Below are 5038 nucleotides of genomic sequence, written 5' to 3'. Positions count from 1 at the left end.
ACCTGGTCTTGCAGTCATTGGCTACATTTCTATGGGCACGGGCTTGACCGGCCGGAAAATCATCACCCCGACCACTAGCGCTGGCAATTGACCCACCACCGTTGGTGAGTCATTGCGGGACTATCCGACCCCCGTGTGGGTTGCGGACGCACCCCACCTCGGGTTCGAGGGGGGCCACGTCGGGGGGCAGCGGATCTCTACCCCTTAAAGAGCTAAAAAAACTTCGTCAATCTGCTACCAGGAAACATTCGTATGTCTGAAACAGGGACACTCTTCTTTAGCCCGTACATCCGAGCCACCAGGGTGCCCCTGCTGCTCGAGGCACCCGCACATCCAACGTCCTAGGTTGCCGATGGTATCCGAGGCTCCCGCACATCCAAGCACCAAGGTGCCAATGCTGCTCCAGGCTCCCGTACATCCAAGCACCAAGGTGCCAATGCTGCTCGAGGCTCCCGCACATCCAAGGCACCAAGGTGCCGATGGTGCCCGAGGCTCCCGCACGACCAAGGACCGAGGTTGCCGATGGTGTTCGAGGCTCCCGCACATCCAACCACCAAGGTGCCAATACTGCTCGAGGCTCCTGCACATCCAAGAACCAAGGTGCCAACGCTGCTCGAGGCTCCCGCACATCCAAGGCACCAAGGTGCCGATGATACCCGAGGCTCCCGCACGACCAAGTGCTGAGGTTGCCGATGGTGTTCGAGGCTCCCGCACATCCAAGCACCAAGGTGCCGATGGTGCCCGAGGTTCTCGCACGATCAAGGCCTAGGTTGCCGATGGTGCCTGAGGCTCCCGCACGACCACGGGCCTAGGTTGCCGATGGTGCCCGAGGCTCTCGCACGACCAAGAGCCTAGGTTGCCGATGGTGCTCGAGGCTCCTGCACATCCAAGCACCAATGTGCCGATGGTGCCCAAGGCTCCCGCACGACCAAGGGCCTAGATGCCGATGGTGCCCGAGGCTCACGCACGACCAAGGGGCTAGGTTGCCGATGGTGGCCGAAGCTCCTACACGACCAGGGGCCTAGGTACCGATGGTGGCCGAGGCTCCCACACGACCAAGGGCCTAGGTTGCCGATGGTGGCCGAGGCTCCCGCACGACCAGGGGCCTAGGTTCCGATGGTGCCCGAGGCTCTCGCACGACCAAGGGCCTAGGTACCGATGGTGCCCGAGGCTCTCGCACGACCAAGGGCCTAGGTTGCAGATGGTATCGAGGCTCCCGCGCGACCAAGGGCCTAGGTTGCCGATGGTGCCCAAGGCTCCCGCACATCAATCACCAAGGTGCCGGTGGTGCCCGAGGCTCCCGCACGACCAAGGGGCTAGTGTCATGGGTTACAAAGGGAAACTTGCAACCATGACGGACTTGTGCGATTTATCGCTTTTGAGGGAGGTCATTTGGCCCAATCAGATTGGTCCAATACTTGGAGAAATTGAAAGCCCATCTCCGGAGCTTGGAAAATATGGAAAGTAATCTTCAAAGATATGCTTGGCAAATATGGAAGGGGATCTTCAAAGATATGTAATCCCAGACTTTAATGTAATCTTTAAGAGATACGATTCTGTAATCTTAGAGATTTGATATCTTGATAGCTTTAGATCTTAGCCATTGATGTATTTCAATCTGTACCGTTGATGTTGGGAAGGCTCAACTATAAATAGAGGCCTCTCCCCCTTATTGTATTCATTCAGTGATTAATAAAATTTTGAGAGTATTCACTCAAACTTTTCTCTCAAGTGTTCTTATTTTTCTGTGGCTTTTGTTCATCTTTTGAGATCGTTCTTATTTCGTTCTTCTGCTGTTCTTTGTGCGTTCTTGAGAGGAGTTCCATTGAATCCTCAAATTGTTGCGAGACAGGCTGACTTAGGCGTTTTGAGCGAAGGATCCTTAATTGTTGCGAGATAGGCTGACTTAGGCGTTTTTGAGTGAAAGAACGCTTGAAGCCGCACAGATTGCTTGGGAAAACTCTAAGTCCGTGACAGTTGGTATCCGAGCCAGCGTTCGAAGACACTATTAAACGATGTCGAAAGAAGCTGCTGAGAATGTTGATGGAATAGAGACTCGTGGGAGGGCTAGGAAGGCTAGCCGTTTGAGGGACATACTGTCGGCTTTGGAAGATCGATTCGTCACTCTTGAAGAATCCGTGGGGGATGTCAAGGAGAGAGTTGATGATATCGATGATAAAGTCAATTATGGGTTGCAATCTATGTAAAAGCAACTCAAAGAGTATGTGTTGGATAACATTGAGAAGATGACGAGTAGGGATGATGCCATCGAGACTATGATGGTTGGTAAACTGATGCCATGGAGGCTATGTTGACGGCCTTGAAAGAGGAGATTGCGGAGCTCAAGGGTGAACTCACAATCTACAAGGCTGCTTTGGGCAATGGAGGGTTGGCTGCTGTCACACCTAAGCCTAGCGTGGATGTTTCCAAGCCAAAGAAGTTTAAGGGAATAAGGTCCTCAAGAGAAGTGGACACTTTCCTGTGGGGAGTCGAGCAATACTTTCATGCCAAGGGCATTGCTGATGATGCGACTAAGGTAATTACTGCTGCTATGTATCTTACTGACATTGCCTTATTGTGGTGGCGTCGTAGGTCCACCGATGTGAGACGTGGTGGGACAGAAATTAGAACTTGGAAGGAGTTTCAATACGAGTTCAAAGTGCAGTTTTACCCTGAGTATGCCTAGGATGAAGCTCGGGCAAAGTTGCATCGGCTTTCGTAACAAGGCACTATGAGGGAGTATGTGCAGAAGTTTAGCGAACTCATGCTTCAAATTTCTGATATGGGTGAGAAAGGGGCATTCTTTTCCTTCATGGATGGGTTGAAACCATGAGCGAAGCAAGAGTTGCAACGCCGAGGAGTCCAAGAACTTACCAAGGCCATGTCTGTAGCAGAATCGTTGGCGAAATTTGGTGGGAAGAAAGACAGGCCTGAGTCTTTCAAGCCAAAGTCCCAGCCAAAGGGAAAAAGTGGGGGAGACAAAGAAAGGCCCCCTAGAAATGACAACGGTAAAAAGCCATGGGACAAAAGGAAGAGTGGGCCTATAAGGTGCTTTCATTGTGATGGACCACACATGATTAAGGATTGTCCAAAGAAGGCGGCGCTCTCCGCTGTGGAAGAGAAAGCAGAGTCTGATGTGGAGGATAACAATCTTCGTTCAATACTAGGGGGTGTTGAAGACAAGAGGAGTCATGGGCTGATGTTTGCGGACATCATGGTAGCTGGCAAAAAGTTGAATGCACTTGTCGACATAGGTGCGTCTGATTTATTTATGTCCGAAGGGGCTGCACATAAACTTGGTCTCAAGATTGAAAATGATCCGGGTCAAATTAAGACGGTGAATTCGGAAAGTGTTCCAATCAAGGGGGTCGCAAAGGGAGTAAAACTCCAATTTGGCAATTTGACCGGTACGGCATCCATCAAGGTAATACCACTTGATGACTATGATTTTGTAGTTAGATTGAGTTTTCTTGATCAGGTTAATGCGACAATTTGTCCTTCCGGTAATTTCATGGTGATTTCGGATTCGAACCATCAATGTATGGTGAGATTGACAAGAAAGGGGAGCCTCGAGGGGAAAACATTGTCCGCAATCCAATTTGCCAAGGAGTACGTAGAGATGAAGTCTCCTACATAGCCACTTTGAAGATTGAGGAAACCGGTAAGACCGTGGGTGAGATCCCTAAGGAAGTGGGTCAAGTATTACAATCTTTTCGAGATGTGATGCCTGCAAAGTTGCCAAAGAATTTGCCACCTAAGAGGGAGGTGGATCATAGGATCGAATTGGTGTCCAACATGGTGCCGCCAGCTAGGGCGCCATATCGTATGTCCACACCGGAATTGGAGGAATTACAGAAACAGTTAAAGGAGCTTTTAGATGCGGGATTCATTAGGCCATCTAAATCTCCGTATGGTGCACCAGTGCTATTTCAAAAGAAACATGATGGGTCATTACGGATGTGTATTGATTATCGGGCCCTAAACAAGATCACCGTGAGGAATAGGTACCTTATTCCCCTCATTGCAGACTTGTTCGATCAGCTTGGTAGTGCGAGATGGTTTACCAAGTTGGAGTTGAGATCGAGGTACCATCAAGTTCGGATAGCCGAAGGAGATGAGCCAAAGACAGCTTGTGTGACGCGGTATGGCTCGTATAAGTTTTTGGTGATGCCATTCGGACTCACGAATGCCCCAGCTACATTCTGCACCTTGATGAATAAGGTACTTCAACCTTTCCTTGATCGTTTCGTGGTTGTTTACCTTGACGATATTGTGGTGTACAGTAAAACTCTCAATGAACATGTGGAACATTTGAGGGAGGTGTTCCAAACTTTGAGGGAAAATGAGTTGTTCGTCAAAGAGGAGAAATGCACCTTTGCTCAACGAGAGGTGCCATTTCTAGGCCACATTGTGGGAGGTGGCAAGATCTGGATGGATGAAAGCAAGGTTCGGGCCATTGCCGAATGGGAGGCTCCAACCAAGGTGACAGAGTTGAGATCTTTCCTTGGGTTGGCAAACTACTATAGACACTTTATCGAAGGCTATTCTAGAATTACCGCACCCTTGACGGACATGTTAAAAAAGGGTAAGGTATGGGATTGGAACCCACAGTGTGAGAGGGCCTTCAATCAATTGAAGCAAGTAATGACAAGTGAGCCTGTACTTGCATTATCGGATTACTCAAAGCCTTATGAAGTACGCACAGATGCGTCAGATTATGCCATTGGGGGAGTACTGATGCAAGAGGGTCATCCCATTGCTTTCGAAAGTCGAAAGCTTAATGAGACAGAGCTATGGTGCATTGCTTGCGCACATGAAGGCATTACTTACTGGGTTCCAGGTTCGTGGTCCTTACTGATAATGTTGCCAACAGTTATTTTCTAACCCAGAAAAAGTTGTCTCCCAAACAGGCTCGTTGGCAGGTTTTTCTAGCGGAGTTTGATTTCACAATGGAATGCAAGCCAGGAAGTGCCAACATGGTGGCTGATGCACTTAGCCGAAAGATGGAATTCGCGGCCATCAGTCAACCTGACGGGTC

This window comes from Gossypium hirsutum, chromosome A07 (assembly GCF_007990345.1).
Source record: "Gossypium hirsutum isolate 1008001.06 chromosome A07, Gossypium_hirsutum_v2.1, whole genome shotgun sequence".
NCBI classification, from domain to species: domain Eukaryota; kingdom Viridiplantae; phylum Streptophyta; class Magnoliopsida; order Malvales; family Malvaceae; genus Gossypium; species Gossypium hirsutum.
The sequence above is the reverse complement of the archived record's forward strand: the minus strand, read 5'-3'. Positions refer to the sequence as shown.